Source organism: Theropithecus gelada, chromosome 3 (genome assembly GCF_003255815.1).
Source record: "Theropithecus gelada isolate Dixy chromosome 3, Tgel_1.0, whole genome shotgun sequence".
Taxonomy (NCBI): Eukaryota; Metazoa; Chordata; class Mammalia; order Primates; family Cercopithecidae; genus Theropithecus; species Theropithecus gelada.
In genome coordinates this window covers 165,153,936-165,178,268 of record NC_037670.1, presented here as the reverse complement: position 1 = coordinate 165,178,268, position 24,333 = coordinate 165,153,936, and the positions used below count along the sequence as shown (strand labels likewise).

Below are 24,333 nucleotides of genomic sequence, written 5' to 3'. Positions count from 1 at the left end.
TAGCCTGCTGCCGGGGCTGTCTTCTCCCTGGCTCCCGCATGAGTCCCGGGCTCCCGTCCTAGCAAGCGGTCTTCATGCTCGGCAGGCTTCGCCTTGTTCTTTACTCCATGCGCTGGCCTCCTCGGTAGCACTTTCCCTTCCCCAACTCCCGGAATCCAATGGAGTCTTTCTTGGCCACCAGGCGCTACCTCTTTGAGGCAGTCCCTGGCTCCCCTTTCATTGCCCTCCTCCAAATTTCTCCAGTTTATATTTGTTTCGTAACATTTGCCCTCTTAGTTCAAAAGTATTCCTCCACCCAGTCTGATGGCGCTCCTGCACACCTCTGCGGTTAATTTTGAGACGGAGTCTCGCTCTGTCGCCCAGGCTGGAGTGCAGTGGCCAGATCTCAGCTCACTGCAAGCTCTGCCTCCCAGGTTCACGCCAGTCTCCTGCCTCAGCCTCCCAAGTAGCTGGGACTACAGGCGCCGCCACCAAGCCCGGCTAGTTTTTTGTATTTTTAGTAGAGATGGGGTTTCACCGTGTTAGCCAGGATGGTCTCGATCTCCTGACCTTGTGATCCGCCTGTCTCGGCCTCCCAAAGTGCTGGGATTACAGGCTTGAGCCACCGTGCCCGGCCTGCGGTTAATTTTGAATACTGCCTTTCACCCTAGACACCATTCTGTTTTGGTTGTCCTAACTGTCCTTGAAAAAATAGATCTTCATGGATTCCTCTTGAGTTTTCTGTGAGTTTTATTAAGGGCGTGTCAGGCATTCTCTAAACCAACCTTGTCTTTCTGTTTTGAACAATTGCAATCTTTTATTGCCATTTGGTTGATAGGGTTTATATCTTTTGTCTCTAGCTTGAGGGCAGGGACCATTTTTTATACTTGTGTATTGCCAACAGCACCTCAAAGAGAACTGTCTCCAGCTTGCTGATTAATCATATTGATTAGTTTTAAATCGATCAATGCTGGCTCAGATTAACTAAATGAAATTATAGGCCAGGTGCGGTGGCTCACGCCTGTAATCCCAGCACTTTGGGAGGCCAAGGCAAGTGGATCATTTGAGGTCAGGAGTTCAAGACCAGCCTGACCAACATGGTGAAACCCCGTCTCTACTAAAAATACAAAAAAATTAGCCGGGCGTGGTGGTACGTGCCTGTAGTTCCAGCTACTTGGGAGGCTGAGGCAGGAGAATTGCTTGAACCTGGGAGGCAGAGGTTGCCGTAAGCTGAGATTGCGCCACTGCACTCCAACCTGGGTGACAGAGCAAGACACTGCCTCGAAAAAAATAAACAAACAGAGAAAAAAAAAAGAAATTTTAGGCCAAAGGGGATTATCCGTATCTTGAAAGTTAGCTAAATAAAAATGAACACATTTCCAGTCATTGCACAACTTCTGAGTACAAAACACCAGGCACAGATAGTAAACAAACAGAAGTAGGGTCTCAGGTCAGTCAGAGCAGGCTGCTCTGGTCTGAGGGCGACCTCGCCTTACTTTAACAGTTGGCACCACAGCCAGTGCAACAAGTCACTGGCTTCTGCTGCAAAGGAAAGGAGAGCAGGTCACCTAATTCCAAAACCAGCTTTTCAGATTGTAACAGCACTTATATGTTGAAGAGTAGTTTAGACTTGCAAACAAATGAGGCTTCGTAAGCAGCCCTGCAGGTGAGTTGAGGATATGGCGTTATTACTAATTCATTAAGAATTAATGCTTGCTGGCTGGGCACAGTGGCTTACACCTGTAATCCCAGCACTTTGGGAGGCCGAAGCTGTCAGATCACTTGAGGTCGAGTTCGAGACAAGCCTGGCCAACGTGGTGAAACCCCATCTCTACTAAAAATACAAAAATTAGTTGGGCATGGTGGTGCACACCTATAGTTCCAGCTACTCAGGAGGCTGAGGCAGGAAAATTGCTTGAACCACTCCAGCCTGGAGGACAAGAGCAAAACTCTGTCTCCAAAAAAAAAAAAAAAAAAAAAAGAGAATGAATGCGTGCTGGGCATGGTGGCTCACACCTATAATCCCAGCAGTTTAGGATGCTGAGGTGGGAAGATTGCGTGAGCCCAGGAGTTAGAGACCAGCCTGGGCAACAAATCGAGACCCTGTTTCTATGTCTCTACAAAAAAAAAATAGCCAGTTGTGGTTGTGCACTCCTGTGGTCCCAGCTAATTGGGCGGCTGAGGCAGGAGGACTACTTGAACTCGGGAGTTTGAGGCTGCAGTGAACTGTGATTGCACCACTGCACTCATCCTGGGTGACAGAGTAAGACCCCATCTCAAAAAAAAAAAAAGAAAAAATTAAAAATAAAAACAGGCCAGGTGCAGTGGCTCACACCTGTAATCCCAGCACTTAGGGAGGCCAAGGCAGGCAGATCACACGAGGCCAGGAGTTTGAGACCGGCCTGGCCAACATGGTGAAACCCCATCTCTGCCAAAAATACAAAAAAATTAGCCAGGCATGGTGGTGTGCACCTGTAGTTCCAGCTAGTCGGGAGGCTGAGGCACAAGAGTTGCTTGAACTCTGGAGGTGGAGCTTGCAGTGAGCCGAGATTGTGCCACTGTACTCCAACCTGGGCAACAGAGCAAGAGTCCATCTCAAAAAACTAAACTAAAAATAAATATAAATTTAAAATAATATATTAGAGCATTATTACTTATTAGTATTATTTGACAGGGTTAAGTTCACCTTAGAATAATGGAAGACATTTACCGAGCGCTTTTTCTGGGCTATGCACTGTGCTGAATGCTTTACAGGTGCAATTTCATCTAATCCTTAGCAGTCATTTAAAGTAAGTGCTACCATTATCACCACTTTACAGAGGCGAGAACTAAGGCTTAGAAAAGCAACTTGATCAAGGTCCCGCAGCTCTCCAAGTTCACTGGAATTTAAACGTGGGTCTGTCTGATTCCAAATCCTTTGCTTTTAATCCTAATGATAAACCCTTTCTCAAGCTTTTTCTCAGAACCCGGGAGCAGCTGCAGGAGTAGCCTCAGCTCCATTCTCTTGTGCTGGCCCCAAGCAAGGGGATGGGAGATGACGTCTCCCTCTAAGATTGCTGCCTTTTGTCCAAATGTGCTGGCCGGGAGCCAGGCCTGGAAACTCTCTGCTCATGGAAAGAAAGAACAGAAGCCAGCAAGAGGGTGGGAAGAGTCTGAGGGGAGGAAAGGAAGAGGAGGACAGGAAGGCAAGAGGGAGAAAGGAGGTGGGAAAGAGGATTCTGTGGGTAGCACAGCTGGAGAGGGAGATGTTGTGCCAGGAAGCAAGCGAACGAACGTGACCTTCGGGTGCATTCCATTCAAGTGGGCTGTTCAGTGGTGCAGCGTGAGCCTCCAGCCCTAGGAGGCACAGATCCTGGAGCTGTCCAGGTGCTCAGAGACCAGGACAGATCACACCAGCTGGTCCTTCTTCCCATTCTCAGGATTACTGTCCGGTGAGGTCAGATCACAATCAACAGCAGGAAAGCCTTCAGAGGGAAAAGAAGCCACAAAATGGCAGCCCGAGGGCTGCCTCTGGAAGTGGAGAAGCTGGCCAGGCAGGGCCTCAGTGTCACGGAGTGCATGGTGTGCAGGGGACGGAGAAGGGGAAGGGAGGAGACTGGGTGGTGGGTACTTTGAATAAAATCAAATCATAACTTTCCCAAGTTCCTACTCTGGATTGAGGAGTGGAAGGCCCATACCCTGCCCCCAAGGTGCACATGTAGGCGTTAGGCGCCTGGACGCTGGAGTCAGACACCCTGACACATGCAGCACCCATGCAGCCTTGGGAAAAGTTAATCCCTCCAGGCCTTAATTTCCACATCTGAGAAGGGGAGGCGATAGTAAGCTTACTGTGAGCCTTAAACTAAATGACCTGGGTAAAATCTTGCTTAGGGAATAGTAAGTGCTCAATTAGTATCAGCTGTTCATTGATCATTGCAGCTTAATTTGAGGTGTCAAAACATAATGTGAAACCTTCAATAAAAAATGTATAAATAGCATTTGAAGCCAACCATAGAAGACATAACACAAGGTTATATACATTTAGTTAGAATATCAGCTTTTTCTTCTTTTCTTATAAAATAAGAGAAAGCATTCAGTAGGAGCCCATGGCTAATTTTTTTTTTGTTTTCTTTTTTTTGTTGTTTGTTTTTGTTGTTGTTGTTTTTGAGGCGGAATCTCACTCTGCCAGAGCGTGATCTCCGCTCACTGCAAACACTGCCTCCTGCGTTCAAGCGATTCTCCTGCCTTGGCGTCCAGAGAAGCTAGGTTTACAAGCGCACACCACCACGTCCAGCTAATTTTTTTGTATTTTTAATAGAGACAGGGTTTCACCATGTTGGCCAGGCTAGTCTCGAACTCCTGACCTCAAGTGATCCGCCCTCCTCAGCCTCCCAAAGTGCCGAGATTACAGGCATGAGCCACCATGCCCAGCCTGTTTTTTTTTTTTTTTTTGAGATGGAGTATCGTTCTGTCGCCTAGGCTGGAATGCAGTGGCGCGATCTCGGCTCACTGCGACCTCTGTATCGTGGGCTCAAGTGATTCTCCTGCCTCAGCCTCCAGAGTAGCTTGGATTATAGGCATGTGCCACCATGCCCAGCTAATTTTTGTATTTTTAGTAGAGGCAGGGTTTCACTGTGTTAGCCAGGCTGGTCTCTAACTCCTGACCTCAGGTGATCCTCTTGCCTCGGTCTCCCAAGTGCTGGGATTACAGGCATGAGCCACCGTGCCCGGCCTCATGGCTAATGTTATCTGGTAGCTATAAGGCAAATGTGTTTTATTTTTTGTTGTTTTTAAAAAAATCTCCAGGCTGGGCGTGGTGGTGCACACCTGTTATTCCAGCTACTTGGGAGGCAGAAGCAGGAAGATTGCTGGACATAAGGTCGAAGCTGTATTCACAAGACTGCACTCCAGCCTTGGCAACAGAGAGATTTCTCAAAAAGCAAAAAAAAAAAAAAAAAAAAAAAAAAATCCCTCAACAGCCTGATAATAACAAAGAACATTTCTCACTTCTAAAAAAAAAAAAAATAGTCACCAGAAACACGAACTTCACAAATCTCTCTGGGTTTCTAAAGAAGTGGCTCTTCAGCTCAGAAAAACAAAGAAAAAGAAAAGAGAAGAAATGCCTTCAAGAACATAGAACATGTAACTAGCAGATCCAGGTTCTCCTGTGATAGCTTCTCCGTGGAAACCTGAGTCCCCTGAGGCAATGGGAAAGGAGGGTGAGGGGCTGAATGAGCCCCAGGCAGGGTAACAGGAGCCCTAGGTTCTGCTTCTACCTCTGCCACCATGTGGCCAGGTGACAGGCTAGGTGAGCCACAAAAGCCCTGGGCCACAGTGTTGTCACCTGCAGCCCTGGCGTCCCACCTATCCCCTCCCTGTGTCGGTGTTGAGGAGCCTCTCCGTGCCAGGGGCTTTTCCAACATCATTACTTTTTTTTTTTTTTTTTTTTTTTTGCCTTTCCTCCTTGAATTTCCTCACTAGACTGGGACCTCTGAGAAGCACTGTCATATACCGGCTGGGTTCCTAGTAACCCACTGGGTCACAAGGAGAGAACTGCTGAGGCCAGGAGGAGGATGTGGAAGGCTGGGTCAACCAGCGCAGGCGTCACTCCCAACAGGGTCCTGGGAGAGGGGGCTCAGCATTTCCTGAAGGCAGATGACTCCATAAATAGACCGGGGGATGGGAAAAGGATTCGATCATCCCATTCCTCCTGTCAGCTCAGCTCCTCCTTCTGCTCATCCGGACTCTGCAGCCTCTCCTAAATGTTTTTCACTCACATGTCGCCCTGCCAGGGCATTAGGGTGGAAACGGGGATGTGATGGACTTTTCTCCTAGATTGTAGATCCAAACAAGAACTGAAGAAGGTGTACCTGCCATTATTTATTTTTCATTTCCCACGGAAACTTCTCCTTTGTCCATGTCAGTATAAGGCCAGAGTTTTTTCAGTGGGGTTTTACTGGAAGGAAGGAAGTGAGCAAGGAAGAAAATTGTACACCTTCTGATACCGTGGCCTATTTAACTTCAGGGGTTCAGCAGATCTTCCTGTTGTGACACTTTCCATTTGCTCTTTTTTTTTTTTTATTAGACAGAGTCTTGCTCTGTCACCCAGGCTGGAATGCAGTGGTGTGATCTTGGCTCACTGCAACCTCTGCCTCCCGGGTGCAAGTGAGTCTCCTGCCTCAGCCTCCCGAGTAGCTGGAATTACAGGCGCCCGCCACCATGCCTGGCTAATTTTTGTATTTTTAGTAGAGATGGGGTTCACGAAGTTGACCAGGCTGAACTCGAACTCCTGACCTTGCAATCCGCCCGCCTCGGCCTCCCAGAGTGCTGGGATTACAGGTGTGAGCCACTGCACCCAGCCCTCCATACACTCTTTAGGTCCTCAGAAAGATTAGGTCTCCTGACAACACCCTTACTAAGACCTCAGATGTTCCTAGCACCTTCAGTGTCATGAGAGTCTCCTCTGAGAGGGAAAGGCACTTTTTTTTTTTTTTTTTTTTTTTGGAGATAGAGCCTTGCTCTGTCGCCCAGGTTGGAGTGTGGTGGCATGATCTTGGCTCACTGTAACCTCTGCCTCCCAGGTTCAAGCAATCCTTCTGCATCAGCCTCCCAAGTAGCTGGGATTGCAGGCACCTGCCACCACACCTGGCTAATTTTGGTTTTGCCATTTTGGTCTCGAACTCCTGAGTTCAGGTAATCTGCCCGCCTCAGCCTCCCAAAGTGCTGGGATTACAGGCGTGAACCACTGCACCCAGCCAGAGAGGGACTTCTTGAGGGCTGCTTTTGTGACCTCCATAATGCAGAGAACGATCAGTTCACACCAAACTTCCTGGGCCAGTCTAGAGGCAAACCTAATGAGGGCTTTAGTTTACTTAGCAGCCAAAGTTTAGTCAGCTCCAGCCATGTGGATACAGATTCGTGTTTAAAACAGTCATAGAGGCCTGGCGTGATGGCTCATGCCTATAATCCCAGCACTTTGAAAGGCCAAGGTGGGCAGATCCCTTGAGTCCAGAAGTTCTAGACCAGCCTGGGCAACATAGCAATACCCCATCTCCACAAAAAAGAAGAAGGAAAAGGTATTCAGTGCCCTCCTGGAGGGTTGGTGGATGGTTGGGGCTGTGACAGGGGGTTGAATTGTCTCTTGGACCTGGGCATGCTTACTTCAGTACACTGGGGTTGTAAAATTCTGTGTTCTTTTATATTCACGAGCACTGAAAGCTCCTGATGGCTGGATAGCACTCATTTAAGCTGAGCCTCCAAAAGATCATTTTAACAGTCTGAGGTGGAGGGGATGTGAAACCTTGGTGAATTTGTATAGAGTATATAAATTTTCTGTACTATTCTTGCAACTGTTCTGTAAACTTGAAATTTTTTCAAAATTAATTTTTTTTTTTTTTGAGATGGAGTCTCGCTCTGTCACCCAGGCTGAAGTGCAGCAGCACAATCTTCGCTCACTGGAACCTCTGCATCTCAGGTTCAAGCGATTCTCTTGCCTCAACCCGCTGAGTAGCTGAGATTACAGGCATGTGCCACCACGCCTGGTTAATTTTTGTATTTTCAGTAGAGATGGTTTCACCGTGTTGGCCAGGCTGGTCTCGAACTCCTGGCTTCAAGTGAGCTGCCCATCTCGTCCTCCCAAAGTGCTGGGATTACAGGCATGAGCTACCGCGCCCGGCCCAAAATTTAAAAATTTAAAGGTCATTATGCTTCTGGTATCATCTTTCAGAAAGTCTACACAAGTTGTGTTCACAGATTCTGCCTTGGTTTGTGTGTTGCTTGACCCCTGCAAAGAGATCCTAAAAATCGTTTGGGCGTCTCCTCCTTATGGAAACAGTGTTACTTTTCATTCAGTGGTTGGTACTTCCTTAAATATTAGTCATTCTGAGATTATGCAAATATCTGTGCCTTCCAGCCACGTACCCGAAACGAAATTCAGCCCAATCTTCAAGCCTAACTCAGGGCTGCTCTTCCACAAATGGCGTTCACTTTCACCTGTTTTGCTTATGTTACTGTGTTTTGTACTGGAGACATTCATGTGCATCTTATTTCCTGTGTGAGAATGCAAACTGTCAGAGGGCAAATTAATCTATTTTACATTTCTCACAGGTGTCACTCTGTTCCCTGAGAGAAGCAGGCACAACTATTGCAAGAATGAATTACATGACTATAACAGGCCCTTTGTATTTGTGAGTTCCGCATCTGAGGATTCAATCAACCACAGACTGAAAATACTCAGAAAAAAAAATTCCAGAATGTGTCACGTTGCAGATGTGTACAATGTAGTTATGCCTAGGGTGTCTGCATTTGTACTGAACGTGTACAGAGTATTTTTCTCTTGTCATTGTTTCTTAAACAACACCGTATAGCAACTATTTACATAGCATTTAGGTTGTATTAGGTATTATAAGTAATCTAGAAATGATTTAAATATGTGGAAGGGCCAGGCCTGATGGTGGCTCACATCTGTAATCCCAGCACTTTGGGAGGCCAAGCTGGGAGGGTTGCTTGAGGCCAGGAGTTCAAGACCAGTCTGGGCAACATAGCAAGACCCTATCGCTACAAAATTTTTTTTTTTTAGTTAGCTGAGCCTAGTGGCTCACACATGTAGTCCCAGCTACTCAGGAGGCTGAGGTGGGAGGATCACTTGAGCCTAGGAGGTTGAGGCTGCAGTGAGCCATGATGCCACCATTGTACTCCAGCCCAGCCACAGAGCGAGACCTTGTCTCTTAAAAAAATTTTTTTAGCCGGGCGTGGTGGCTCATACCTGTAATCCCAGCACTTTGGGAGGCCGACGTGGGCGGATCACGAGGTCAGGAGATCGAGACCATCCTGGCCAACATGGCGAAACGCCGTCTCTACTAGAAATACAAAAATTAGCTGGGCGTGGCAGGGTGTGCCTGTAATCCTACCTACTTGGGAGGCTGAGGCAGGAGAATCACTTGAAGCCAGGAGGTGGAGGTTGCGGTGAGCCGAGATCGTGCCACTGCACTCCAACCTGGGTGACAGAGCGAGACTCCATCTCAAATAATAATAATAATAATTTTTAAATTAAGAATATGGGAGGATGTGCATAGGTTATATCCAAATACTTTGCCATTAGCATCCATGAATGTTGGTATCTGAGTGACATCCTGGAACCAATCCCCCGAGGATACCAAGGGATGACTGTATTTCCCTTCAGCCATTGGTTTCCACATAATCACTCTGGACCCATTGAAACATCTGTACTGGGATGTGGTTACGGTAGAACAGGATCTAAATCTTGGTTGTCTCTAAGGGAAAGGCGCTAATGAGAATAAAGTATCACTTAGCCTTCCCTTCAGGAGATACAATGGCAAAGCAAAACAGGTGCAGAGTGATGAACTCACCTGAGCTGGATGCCCTGCAGCTGTGGTCGTGGCTGCAAGGCAGCTGTGGGGCTTGCTGGGCGCCGCAGAGCAGACCCAGACACCCACAGACAACAGCAGCACTTATATGCCTCCCTCCCCTGCTGTATTTGTAATAGCAACTATAATACATGCTCATTATAGAAAATTTGGAAACCTGGGGGGTTTTGTTGTTAAAAATATAGATATTAGAGAATGGAAAAAAAAATCAAAGTTTCTTACCCAATGGCAACTACTGTTACTCCCTCATTAAATTTACTTCCAGTCATTTTCTTTTGTGTGCAGTTTTGAATAGTAATAAATTCCTCCTCCCCCGCCCCTTTTAAACATTGTTTCATTCATTTTGGACACAAGCTTTTGGATTCTGTTTCTTTTGGCTAACACTAAAACATGAACGTTTTTTCCATTTAATAATAGTCTTTTTCTTTTTAGCTTCAGTTTAAAATTTTCTTTTTTTATTTTTTTGAGTCAGAGTCTTGCTCTGTCGCTCAGGCTGGAGTGCAGTGTCGCAATCTTGGCTTGACGCAACCTCCACCTCCTGGGTTCAAGCGATTCTGTTGCCTCAGCCTCCTGAGTAGCTGGGACTACAGGCACCCACCACCATGCCCGCCTAATTTTTTAGGTATTTTTAATAGAGATGGGTTTCGCTATGTCGGCCAGGCTGTTTTTGAACTCCTGACCTCAGGTGATCCACCAGCCTTGGCCTTCCAAAGTGCTGGGGTTACAGGTGTGAGTCACTACACCCAGCCTAAAATTTTCTTTTTAAATAATAGCTTGATTGAGATACTTGATTGAGATATAATTCACATACCTTACAATTCACCCATTTAAAGTGTATAGTTTAATGTGTGCACATTTAAAATGTACAGTTTTGGCTGGGCGTGGTGGCTCACACCTGTAATCCTAGCACTTTGGCAGGCCAAGGCATCACTTGAGGTCAGGAGTTCAAGAGCAGCCTGGCCAACATGGCAAAACCCTATCTCTACTAAAAATACAAAAATTAGCTGGGCATGGTGGTGTACACTTGCAATCCCAGCTAGTCCGGAGGCTGAGGCAGGAAAATCTCTCGAACCCGGAAGGCGGAGATTGCAGTGAGCTGAGATTGCGCTACTGCACACCAACCTGGGCAACAGAGTGAGTGAGACTCAATCTCAAAATAAATAAATAAATAAAGTGCAGAGTTTTTAGTGTATTCATGGAGTTGTGCAACCCCTCACCACCAGCAATTTTAGAACACTACCTGAGAACAGAGAACAATTTTAGGCCTACCTGAGAACAGAGAGAAGGAAGAGCAAGTTTAAATATTTAGAAGTTGAAGTAAGTTGGAACCTGACTCCTCCCTGTTTGGTGATCTGTAATACACAAAAGGAAGTGTACTTTTTTATTCAAAAAATATATTTATCTGAATTCAGACTATTAAACCATACTTTACCTGTATTAGCATATTTCATAACTTTTGTAACTCATGCTTTAATGATTTATGGCAAACTCATACTAGCCTTGATCAGAGAGGTGACCCTGGCAGTTATCGAGCGTTAACTCTGGAGAACTGTTGCCACTGAAACTTTCTACACACTGTAATTTAGTGTTCCTATCCAAGGTGGCCACTAAATTGCACTTCTATTTTCACCCTCTAGAGAATGGTAAAAAAGCATGATTTGCAAATATTGTCAAGTCCAAAGTGTGTTTCTATCCTACTAAGGTAGCCAAATGCATCTCTATATGTTAGAATGTTCTGCAGATGTGAAAAAACCCTTCCTGGGTTTATGAAAGTGAGAATGATCTGCATCTTTAGCTGCCTCTGGCATCCGGCACATCACAGAGTGTGGTCAGTCCAGTCTGCAGTCTCAGGCTGCCTGAGCCACAGATTCCCAGTGACTTCATTTGTCAAACAAACTGACAGGTGTTGGCCAAGAAAATATTGATCAAGTTGGATTTTTGTTTTTTGTTTTTTTGGTTTTTTTTGAGAAGGTCTCGCTCTGTCACCCAGGCTGGAGTATAGTGGCACAATCTTGACTCACTGCAACCTCTGCCTCCCAGGTTCAAGCGATTCTCCTCCCTCAGCCTCCCAAGTAGCTGGGATTACAGGCGCCCACCACAACGCCCAGATAATTTTTGTATTTTTGTAGAGACAGGGTTTCACCATGTTGGCCAGGTGGTCTCGAACTCCTGACCTCAAGTGATCCACCTACCTCGGCCTCCCAAAGTGCTGGGATTATAGGCATGAGCCACAGCGCCCGGCCTTCAAGTTGTTAAAAGAAAGTATTATTGTCAATGACTGAGTATTTATAATGACAGAAATTCCTGAAATTACTCCGGTGATGCTCCTGGTCCTGAGGCCTCCTTTAGAGTACAGGGGAGCCTTGATATTGAAGGCTATGGAGGGAAGAACCAGCAGAGCAGCATCTCCGAGCACCAGCATCTGGTTCGAGGAAAAGGTGCACGCACTTTGTGCTGGTAACACCTGCATCAGATTCCCAAGATGCTCTGAAACAGAAGTATTTACTGGAGTAAAATACTGCCTTGCAGGCCACACGCAGTGGCTCACACCTGTAATCCCAGCATTTAGGGAGGCCAAGGCGGGCGGATCACCTGAGGATGGGAGTTCGAGACCATTCTGGCCAACATGGTGAAACCCCATCTCTACTAAAACTATAAAACTTAGCTGGATGTGGTGGCACATGCCAGGAATCCAGCTACTCAGGAGGCTGAGGCACGAGAATCGCTTGAACCCAGGTGGCAGAGGTTGCAGTGAGCTGAGATGGTACCACTGCACTCCAGCCTGGGCGACAGAGCAAGACTTTGTCTCAAAAAAATTAATTAATTAATTTTTAAAAATACTGCCTTACAAAGGAGAGGGCAAAATAGAGTATTTCTTATGCTGATTGACAATGCAAGTGACATGAAAATAAACCCCAGGATTCAACTCTAGACCAGCAACTCTTACTACTATGCCTGTGAACTCTCTGGGAAACTTACAAATGTAAATTCCTACATCCTACTCTGGCAGTGGGCTTCGTTTGGTCTAGGGTGGGTCCGGGACTCCTCACGTTTAGTAATTGTCCCTGCCGATTCTTTATTTTAAATAATGGTTTTATTGGGATATGATTCACATACCATAAAATTCACTCCATTAAAGCATACAATTTAGTGGTTTCTAGTATACTGTGTTGTGCAACAACCACCACTCTATAATTTTAAAACATTTCCATCATCCCGCCCCCAAAATTCATACCTATTAGCAGTCACTTCTCACTTCCCCGCCTCACTTAGCCCCTGGCAACCACTAATCTACTTTTTGTATCTGTGGATTGGCCCATTGTGTGTGTGTGTGTGTGTGTGGGGGCATGACGGAGTCTCTCGTTCTGCTGCCGAGGCTGGAGTGCAGTGGCGTGATCTCGGCTCACTGCAACCTCCACTCCTGGGTTCAAGTGATTTTCCCGCCTCAGCCTCTAGCTTAGATTACAGGCACCAGCCACCACACCCGGCTAATTTTTATATTTTTAGTACAGGTGGGGTTTCACCATTTTGGCCAGGCAGGTCTTGAACTCCTGAGCTCACCTTAGCCTCTCAAAGTGCTGGGATTACAGGCGTCAGCCACCACGCCTGGCCAGGATTGGCCTATTCTGAAATTTCTTGAGAATTGCATTACGCAATGTATGATCTCTTGTCAGTGGCTTCTCTCACTTACCACAATGTTTTCAGGGTTCATCCATGTTGTAACGTGTATCTCAACTTCATTCCTTTTTATGGCTGAATACTATTCCATTGTATGTGTGGAACACTTTTGTTTATCCAGTTATTTGTTGGTGGACGCATTAAGCATAAGAAAAATGATATGTAGGCCTGGGTTCAGTGGCTCACACCTGTAATCCTAGCACTTTGGGAGGCCAAGGTGTGTGGATCACTTGAGCTCAGGAGTTCAAGACCCGCCTGGCCAACATGGCAAAACCCCGAAACCCTGTCTCTACAAAAAAACACAAAAAAACAAAAAACAAACAAAAAAAGCCGGACAGGGTGGCGCGCTCTTGCCTCAGTCACAGCTAGTTGAGGGGCTGAGGCAGGAGGATTACTTGAACCAGGAAGGTCGAGACTGCAGTCAGCCAAGTTGTGCCACTGCACTCCAGCCTGAATGACAGAGTGAGACTCCATCTCAAAAAAGAAAAAAAAAAAAATGCAGAACTAGAAATGGGCAGACTTTGGTTGTTAGCAGAGAAGTTGTACCTTTGGTACTGCCTCCATCTATCTGGTGTGGTGCTCTAAGGGCTTGATGTGCGGTGCTTTTGTGCAGGGCACAGTTTAAGCATTTGGTCCAAGAAGGATGCAGTCCGCAGTTTCACCAAATTTGTCCCCAGGTGTTGTTCTGAGGCAGCACACTGCCTTTGGCTTCTCTTATTCCTCATCTGCTTCAGATTCTTCTATCTTCTATCTTCTTCCAAATGCGAAAATATTGGTTTGTTTCTGACAATATAATGAATCAGATAAATAAATAAAGTTATGTATAGGCCTAGAGCAACCCATTTTAAATTTTTTAAAACCTTTTCATTGGCTGGGTGCAGTGGCTCACGCCTGTAATCCCAACACTTTCGAAGGGCAAAGCAGGAGGAGTGCTTGAGGCCTGGAATTTGAGACCAGCCTGGGCAACATGGTGAAACCCTGTCCCGACAAAAACTATGGAAATTAGCCAGGCATGGTGGTGCACACCTGTAGTCCCAGCTACCTGGGGCAGTGGGGAGCTGAGGTAGGAAGATCACCTGAGCCCAGGGAGGTCGAGGCAGCAGGAAGCTGTGATTGCACCACTGCACTCCATCCTGGGCAACAGACCCTATCTCCAAAAAAAAAAAAAAAAAAAAAAAAAGTTTTGTTTAAAGAAAATGAGGAAAATGAAGCATCGAGACTCCAGAATGAGCTGCACTATGTAGTTAGACACAGCAAGAGTTGTATTACATTGATTGTGTGCTTTTATTTCTCAAGTTGTTTTTGGAAACAAATAATTTCCAGATATGTTTGCTAGGAATGCTCAGACAAGAAAACAACAATTTTTGTTCTACTGTAATTGCTATGGTTTCCTCTTTATTTTTTGCCTGCTCTTCATAAGCTGATAAAACTAAGAGATATTGGAATCACGAAAGCTGAATAGCCGTGGCTTTATTTGCAACACAAAAACTATTTAAAATGTAATTTTATTAATATGTATAATTTACAATCCTGTAAACCAAAAAATAACAGGCATCTCAATCAATTTAGAGGTTTATTTTGCCAAGGTTGAGGAGACTCCTGGGAAAAAGAAACACAAGTCCCAGTAAAACCTGTCTCCTGGCCAGGCACGGTGGCTCACACCTGTAATTCCAGCACTTTGGAAGGCCAAGGCAGGTGGATCACTTGAGGCCAGGAGTTCGAGACCAGCTTAGGCAAGGTGGCAAAACCACATCTCTACTAAAAATACAAAAATTAGCTGGATGTGGTGGTGCATACCTGTTAATTCCGGCTGCTCAGGAGGCTGAGTTACAAGAATCACTTGAGCCCAGGAGGCGGAGGTCGAAGTGAGCCAAGATCGCGCCACTGCACTCCAGCCTGGGTAATTAAAAAATTAAAAAGATCTGTGTCTCCTGTGCTTTTTCCAAAGAGGCTTTGAGGACTTCAGTGTTTGAAAGTGGAACAGTGAGCAGCAGGGGAAGGAGGAAAAGAAAAAAGGGGAGAAGGGTAGGCAGTGAGGCAAGTGGTCACATTCTGATGAGGCTCTGATTAGTGCTCAGTGAATCCACGTTTTTCCCTGGGAAACGAAGGGAATGGGGAAAAGTCAGTTGTGTATTCATCCAACTCTCAGTTGGTCTACATTTGACACCAGATAAAGTTAGCATGTGAAATTACAGCTATCTGTTTGGGAACAAAAGGAAGGCAGTTTTTTTGTGTGTAACTCAGTTCCCAAGCTGTTATTTTCCCTTTGGCATAGTGAGTTGGAGGTCCTGATATTTTATTTTTGTTTTACAATCTAAGCGGTGGGTTTTTTTTTTTCTTTTTTTTAAATTTTAAGAGTGGCTGCTCCATAGGCAAAGCAGGGCTACCCCATAGGCAGAGTAGTCTAAACTATTTTTTAGGAGATGGGGTCTTGCTGTGTTGCCCAGGCTGGAGTGCAATAGCTTTTTTTTTTTCTTTTTTTTTTGAGATGGAGTCTCACTCTGTTACCCAGGCTTGAGTGCAATGGTGTGATCTCGGCTTGCTGCAACCTCTACCTCCTGGGTTCAAGTGATTCTCCTGCCTCCACCTCCCAAGTAGCTGGGACTACAGGCGCACACCACCATGCCCGGCTAATTTTTCTATTTTTAGTAGAGACGGGGTTTCACCATGTTAGCCAGGCTGGTCTCAAACTCCTGACTCAAGTAATCTGCCTGCCTTGGCCTCCCAAAGTGCTAGGATTACAGGCATGAGCCACCGCGCCCGGCCTGCAGTGGCTATTCACAGATGCCATTACAGCTCACTGCAGCCTCAAACTCCTAGTCTCAAACAGTCCTCCTGCTTCAGCTTCTCCAGTAGCAGGGACTACAGGCTTGCATCACTGTACTCAGCTAAACTTTTTTTTTTTTTTTTGAGACAGAGTTTCACCCTTGTTGCCCAGGCTGGAGTGAATGGGTGATCTCGGCTCACTGCAACCTCCGCCTCCCGGGTTCAAGCCATTCTACTGCCTCGGCCTCCCGAGTAGCTGGGATTACAGGCATGCACCACCCGGCTAATTCTGTATTTTTAGTAGAGACAGGATTTCTCCATGTTGGTAAGGGTGGTCTCGGACTCCTGACCTCAGGTAATCCACCCACCTCAGCCTCCCAAAGTGCTGGGATTACAGGTGTGAGCCACTGCGCCTGGCCCTAAACCTTATTTTTAAATTTAGTTTAACAGGGCTGGACGCAGTGGTTCACGCCTGTAACTCTAGCACTTTGGGAGGCCGAGGTGGGCAGATCACTTGAGGTCAGGAGTTCGAGACCAGCCTGGCCAATATGGTGAAATCCTATCTCTACCAAAAATACAAAAATGAGCCAGGTGTGGTGGTACATGCCTGTAATTCTAGCAACTTGGGAGGCTGAGGCAGGAGAATCGCTTGAACCCGGGAGGTGGAGGTTGCAGTGAGCTGAGATTGTACCATTGCACTCCAGATTGGGCAACAGAGCAAGACTCTGTCTCAAAAAAAAAAAAAAAAATTAGTATAACAAATATTACGCTTTTGGTGTCCAGTTATATATAATACATATTTACTTATGGTTCAGAGCTAACATATCAAGTTTAGATTAGTAAAGAGCACTGGGAAATTATAATTGTGTGGATTTTATTCCTCACTCTACCTCTTCCCCTGTGCATGTATCTTATTTTTTTCACAGAATATACACTGTACTTACATAATTTATTTTCACTGAGATAGAATGCACATAACGTTCACCATCTTTTTTTTTTTTTTTTCCTTTTCTTTCTTGAGACGGAGTTTCACTCTGTCATCCAGGCTGGAGTGCGATGGCGCAATCTTGGCTCATGGCAATCTCCTCCTCCTGGGTTCAAGTGATGCTCTTGCCTCAGCCTCCCAAGAAGCTGGGATTACAGGCATGTGCCACAATACCCAGCTAATTTTTTGTATTTTTAGTAGAGACGGGGTTTCACCATGTTGGTCAGGCTGGTCTCGAACTCCTGACCTCAGGTAATCCACCTGCCTCTGCCTCCCAAAATGCTGGGATTACAGACGTGAGCCACTGCGCCCAGCCAACATTCACCATCTTAAACTGTACAGTTCAGTGGCTTGTGGTGTATTCACCGTATTGTGCAACTATCACCGCTATGAAATTTTAGGACATTTCTATCAGGCTCACACTCCAGCCTGGGTGACAGGGCGAGACCCTGTCTCCAAAAAAAAAAAAAAAAGAATACTTGAAAAAATCCCACAAAGATACTAGTCAAATGCAGTAGTGAGAAGAGGGGAAGAGAGGGGAAGAGTAGAATAAGGAGTTGGATGTGTAACTGACTGTGAATAATCAACTGAGTTGACTCACTGCCTTCAGACCAGTCCCACCCAGCTTCTTAACTTCTGAACCCTCCAGTCAACATCATGTCAATGGCCAAACAAAATTTTTGAGCCAAGAAAAGATTTTACAGTATTCACTTCAGCAAGAGGAACAACAGGGTTAGATTATGGACTGGGTTGATAAACATCATCAGCTATAGATGTTAGAATTTTAAAAATACTTTTCTTCAGCTTGTAGGACTTAGTTTCTGAAACTTACAGAAATGTTCAAGCCTACAAAAATTACATGAACTCTTGTGTACTCATCAGCTAGCTTCAAAATTTTGTATGACTTTTTAGTCTAATTTTTTGTTTGTTTGTTTTGAGACAGAGTCTCAAAAAAGAGTCTCACTTTGTTGCCCAGGCTGGAGTGCAGTGGGGCGATCTTGGCTCACTGCAACCTCCGCCTCCCGGGTTCAAGCGATTCTTCTGCCTCAGCCTCCCCAGTAGCTGGGATTACAAGCGCCCACCACCATGCCCACCGAATTTTTGTATTTTTAATAGAGACAGCATTTCCCCATGTTGGCCAGGCTGGTCTCAAACTCCTGACCACAAGTAATCCGCCCACCTTGGCCTCCCAAAGTGCTGAGATTACAGGCATGAGCCACCATGCACAGCCAGTCTAATTAAAATTATTAATAATAAGCCCATCTGGTTAATAGAAAGTTCTATTTTTATGGAAAGCAGTTGAGTGGGAAAATGTGTTATTACTATCAATCATTCCATTATCTCTCTTGGAATATAGTCTACTTGGATCACAAGACCAAATTGCCTAAAAAGAAATAAGAAACCTTGGGTTGTGTAAAAACTCAAGCTGTCTTGAAGCCCAGACCTTTGATTTCTTGGGAGTGAGAGATGCCCCCGGCCAGGACATTGGCCTCTGTGGCCTTTGATTTACCATATTTAAATGCCGATTCCAGAGCAGCCCTCAGACGGTTCGCTTTGGTACGTCTTGGTACATTGGAGAGGCGCCCAGGAATCTGCATGTCTGACAGGGTCCCCAGATTGACTGGAACTAATCCCCCATGGACCACACTTTGGAAAATAGTCCTATCTCACAATCCCGGACCTGTAAAGTGATAATGAAGTTTATCATGGTATTTTAAGTCACAGAGCACTCCCAACTAGCAAATTCAGCTGGGTTTGTTACTTAATTAATGGTTTTTGGTTTTGTTTTGTTTTTTTTTTTTTTTGACACAGGGTCTCACTCTGTCACCTGGACTGGAGTGCAGTGGTGCAGTCTCAGCTCACTGCAACCTCCATCTGCTGGGCTCAAGAGATCCTCCCACCTCAGCCTCCCAAGTAGCTGGGACTGCAGGCATGCACCACCACACCCGGTTAAGTTTTGTGTTTTTGTAGAGACGATGTTTTGCCATGTTGCCCAGGCTGGTTTCAATCTCCTGAGCTCGAGTGATCAGCCCACCGCAACCTCCAAAAGTGCTGGAATTACAGGTGTGAGCTACCGTGCCCAGCCAGTTAACAATTGCTAATCATCAGAGACAAAAAGGGAAAGGTCAATTTTTTATAGCAGCATTTTTAATATTTTTGTGAATTCAGAAATGCTGATGGATTGATTGCTGAGTGTGCAGGGGGATTCTATGCCCCCTCAGTGCCAGCCTCTGAAGCCCCCTGCACTTGCTTCTCAGTATACGGCATCAGCCGTTTCTCTAGAGATCGTGGTTTTCGTGCTGGAAGTTATTACTCCCTGATGGGAAGTGAGTTCACTTAAGTACCATGTTGTTTAAGTGCTTTTTGTGATCTTTGACCTCCAGGTTCACACATGCATCTCTGTGCATTAGACACAGTGGACTTTTTTCCTTTTGGAAAAGCTGTGCTTCCTGAGAACTATAGGGAAACTGTTTTCTTGAGGGCATGGGAGGAGTTACAGAGTTGACTGTGACCCAGGCACAGCCCTGGTGCTGTCGATGACGGCAGAGACTGTGTCTCACTCATCTTTGAGTCCTCTGGTGCATCCTGCACACGGCCTGCCACGTTGTCCTAGTGCCAATGAAAGGGGATGCCAGCTTGGAAGAGAGCTGCTGGCTCATATGGAACAAGGTTGGATTCTTGTGGGTTTGGTCTGCGTGGAGGGTGGTGGCAGTGGTGGGGAGGGGCTATTCTCCCTGACGTCCACTGGGGCCTCTGCCAGATGCTGGACAGAAGAGTAGTGTCTGTGGGCCCAGCCAAGTGGAGGGACTCCAGAAGCTTTCAGCTCTGCGGAGCTTTGTAAGAGGGACAATGAGTTCCTTCCTGTCCCTGAAAGGCCTTTCAGGGCTATGCTGCATGATGGGATGGGCAAGCCCTGGGGCCTGGCTACTTTAAAGAAGTAGGCTTGGTTACAACATAGATCGAGCCCTACAATGTCTGGTGCCGAGTTGCTGGGTAGGGGGACAGCTGAACTCCATGGACAGGCCAGAGCTCCATGTTCCTGTCCACCCACACACACACAGTTGGCAGACGTGTCTGTTCCTTTCCTTGCTCCCTCAGCTCATGGTTCCCCAGCCTCCCTCTTGTTCGTTTGTTACCCATGTGCACTCTCCTTTTCTTTTTCTCTTCCTCTCTGGCTTTCCTCCCTTCGTCTCCTTGTTTTCAAGAGCTACCTACATGTCTTGAAGTTCTGCCCTTTGATTTCTCTGGAGGGAGAGGATGCCCAGGCCAGGACATCAGGCAGCCGTCCCATCACCTAACAGGGAAACCATCCTGGGAAATAGGGTAGGAATCTTGGAAACTGGAGAAGGAGTTGGGAGGGGGCTTCCCTGGAAAAGTAATGTGAATACCCAGTATCTTGATATGCCTTGAGCTGTAGTCAAGGAGGTGGCTCCCCTCCACTAGGGAGGACCAGCTAGCTGGTGTTCCTGCCTTACAGAAGGACTGCGTGGCCCATGCTGTTGACCTTCTCTGATGAGCCTCATCTTGCCAGCACCTTCACCTGAGCCATGTCCATTTATGCTCGTGTTGGGAGACACTTCTTCCCACAGAGTTCTGGAGGGACTTGCTATGAAGCAATGAAGTTTAATCAGTTACTTCAGTTTATATGGGGGTCAGGCACCAGAGTCTTCAACTGCTACTTCTGAGCTGAGGCTGCTGCCTTGGTGTCCACACAGGCCTTGCTATTTGGGGGGTTTAAGGAACTCAGTGGGATTCCTGGGCTTGCCAAGATCATCTCCTGGTGTTCCTCAGACCAGACAGATGACCTCGTGACAGGATGTTTCTTCCTCCTCAGTTTGGAGGAGCTGGGAGGGGCTCCCCATGCGGGGCTCTGCAGACAAGGGCAGTGTGGGTTTACACCCAGTGTCAGGGTTCGCAGAAGGCTAGAGTATCCCTGTGGAGACAGTTCCACTTTGGTGTGTGGTTGATGTCTTGTGTCAAATAAAAGGGCAACTACTTTCTTCTTTGGGGACTATTAGCTCATCACAGTGGTTCTTAGAGAGCCTGAAAAAGCATTGGGTCTTGTTGTTATTTATGTTTTGCTTTCTAAGTTTGTATGTATTCTTAAAATTTTTGGTGAACTTAACTAAAAGATAAATACAAAGATGGCCAGGCGCAGTGGCTCACGCCTGTAATCCCAGTACTTAAGGAGGCTGAGGCGGGCAGATCACTTGAGGCCAGGAGTTCAAGACCAGCCTGGCCAACAAGGTGAAAAACCATCTCTACTAAAAATACAAACATTATCTAAGGGTGGTGGTGCACACCTGTAATCCCAGCTACTGGGGAGGCTGAGGCATGAGAATCACTTGAGCCCAGGCGGCAGAGGTTGTGGTGAGCTGAGAGCATGCCACTGCATTCCAGCCTGGGCAACAGAGCCAGACCCTGTCTCAAAAAAACAAACAAATGAGCAAAAAACATATATACAAAGAGGGTGGCATGAGTTCTGAATCTGGGTGGACCTCAGGATTGCACCCTTGGTCTACCTGCTAGGCCGGAGATTCCAAATTGTGTGTTCTTTCTACCCCCTGCTCCTGGGTGGAACCTACCAGGGATAAATAGCTTGGAGTGTGGGCCTAGATTTGCTCCCCTCTGAGGGAGGCCCTGCTGTCGTGGCTCACTGGGTGTGCATCCCTGTCCCCCCAGGCGACCTGGAGCTCCCCTCGGTGCTGACATGATGACAGTGTGCAGGCCGGCCAAGGGCAGCCACAGCCAGACTGAAAACCTGAGCTACAAATTGGCCGACAAGTAAGAACACTTCTCCCCCGAGAGTGCAGACGCTGGCCCAGCTTCTTACTCTCCTACCACCTTTCCTTCTTCACCGATTCTACTTCCTTGAGCTAAGGAGCTCTTTTCCAGGTCATTCTAATGAGCCTCCTGCAGACCGTCTCCATGCACTGCAGTCATTTAAGGCTTCAGGCCAAAGTGGTCAAGAGAGAGCCTGACTAATGGCCGGTGTGTGGAGAGGATGATCCCCCGGCAACTTTAGCCCTGTCCCCATGATGCGTTCCAATTCCAGGTGTATTTTTCTAACTACTAGGATGTTCAGGTATTTTAATTATGTTTGAGTCCTAAGTCTTTGCAGCTGTACCTGTCCACAGTCAGTTTTCCCATCTAATATCAGCGTGCTTGTTTCCTTCTCCCCAGATGGAGCCCTTTCTCCGATCCTCTCACATTCCACAAAGCAGTTGGCAGCCACTGAGGGGTTCTCAGCTCTGCGCCCCAGGCTGGAACCCCTTATGGGATGGGAGAATCCTGGAAACAGGAACTCTAGAAACTCTTGGGCCAGCAACCACGTGGAGCGGGAACTCTGTCCTTGGGGACTCGTAGGGCGGTTGCAGCATCCTTGCCTCTGTTGCATGAGTTTTGTAAATCCAGTGTGAGCTTGCAGCAAGCCATCCTTTGTTCCTCTCGAGTTTTCAGAGTTTCCATGATTGTGACGTCACTCCATGTGTTTGGGCTCTTAGACAATAACTATGATACTTACAATAATAATAGTTTCCATTTGTTGATACTGAGATTTAGAATATATGCTGTACTTTGGGCATATTACATGTTAACTCATGAATTCATTCATTCATTGAATAAATATTTGTTGACTAGTTGCTATGCACCAGACACAGTAAACAACATAAATGTGGCCTCTGACTCATAAAGTTTCAGTCTGCAGAAGGAAGATGAAAAACTTAGGATTCAAGACTCAAGCCCCTCAATTCCAAAGCCCATGTATTTAACTAGGCAATAGTGCCTCACAGCACATAGGACATTAATAACCATGTTGTAGATCATCAGTCATCCCCATGCAGGCACTAACCTGGATTGTTGTGTTTTTAATGTGTGTGGCTGTCTCTCTCTTCATCTTGCCTCTAGCACCGTGAGAGCAAGGACCATCACTTCTGCCTTTTGAACCCTCTGACTAAAATCTGAATCCATGCTAATGTCCCCAGTGGTGACGGAACAATTTTAAAATATTTTCTCTTTGTAAACACACTGTTTTGAACCCTAATTGTTTATTTAAATAAGGAATTCTGCCTTGATAGCCATATTTAAAATAGGAAAATGTGTTTGCCAAAAAATGTGTTTGCATTTTCACAAGTTTCTAATTTATGCCGTGCAACCAAGAACTGTGGCGCAATTTATGTGCTAATGTCTCCATTGAGGAAGAGATCTTTACACAAGCAACCTTTGGAATAGAAAGCTGAATAGTAACAGGATGCATGAAATTGCTACTTACTCATCCCTCACGGTGAACCTTAACTGGAGTTTCAGAATTTCCATGCGGTCAGATCTATACATTCAGAAAATGGGCACCAGGAGGTGTTAGCTAGTGTCGGCACATCTAAAGTCACTGTGCCCAGTCTTTGCTGGTGGAAGAATGTTTGCGTTGGAAAACACAAATACTCTCATTTTTGTTAGACTAATCTAAAAATGTTTTCCTTTCAAAATGATTTTTAATATCTTCATGGCATTACCTAATCTCCTAAAATTACATTTGGAAGCATATATCATTACATATACGTTCTAGACCAGAACTTTCTTCAGTGATGGAAATATTCTTCTTCCCCATCCAGTACAGTAGCCATCAGCCACATGGCACTTCTGAGTCCTTGACATGTGGCAGGTGTAACTGAGGAACTGAAGCTTGAATTTCATTGGATTTAAGGTTAGTCACGTGTGGCTGGTGGCTACTCTATTGGTGCATTTCTAGGCCAAGTGTGAAGTCTGAATCTGCCTCTTTATTCACGCATTCATTTATGCACCAGATATTTATTGACCACCAACTCTCCTGGGCATTGTTCTGGGTGCTAGGGGTGCAGAGTTGGTCACAACAGGCCAAAATAACAGAACAATCCCTGTTCTGGTGGCAAGGCTCATGGAGAGCTCACTCTAGTGAGGCTCCATTCCCGAGGAGGTTCTGTTCAGATGCACCCAGTCATTGTGGCTTTGCCCACTTGAATCAGACAATTTGTCAAGTTCAGGGGTAGCACAAACTTCATGACGTGTGATGTTGTTTTAGTTTTTAAATAGTCATTGCAAAGAACTGCCTGCGGATACAAAAAGCAAGAAAAACAGCATATGTAATCTTTTACCTCATGAAATTACTCTTATTTTATTTTTATTTTTATTTTTATTTTTGAGACAGTCTCGCTCTGTCGCCCCGGCTGGAGTGCAGTGGTACAATCTCAGTTTACTGCAATCTCTGCCTCCCGGGTTCCAGCAATTCTCCTGCCTCAATCTCCTAAGTGAGTAGCTGGGATTACAGGGCCTGCCACCACACTCAGCTAATGTTCGTATTTTTAGTAGAGATGGGGTTTCACCGTGTTAGCCAGGCTGGTCTCAAACTCCTGACCTCGTGATCCACCTGCCTGGGCCTCCCAAAGTGCTGGGATTACAGGCATAAGCCACAATGCCTGGCCTATATTATTATTATCTTCATTTTACAGAGGTGGAAACTGAAATTTAGAGGACTTAAACAACTTGCCTAAGGTCACGTGGCTGAATTAGGCTTTATTCGACTCAAAA

General features: G+C 46.1%; 1 protein-coding gene across 2 annotated transcripts in view; it reads left to right on the top strand.

Annotated features, from left to right (window-relative positions):
* The window catches only part of DENND2A (DENN domain containing 2A), a 125,816-nt gene that overhangs the window by 10,833 nt on the left and 90,650 nt on the right, over positions 1-24,333 (top strand). For both annotated transcript variants that reach the window (XM_025379886.1, XM_025379885.1), the window contains exon 2: positions 21,457-21,558. The gene's annotated coding sequence lies outside the window, so the exon portion shown is untranslated. The remainder of the gene's footprint in view (positions 1-21,456; positions 21,559-24,333) is intronic.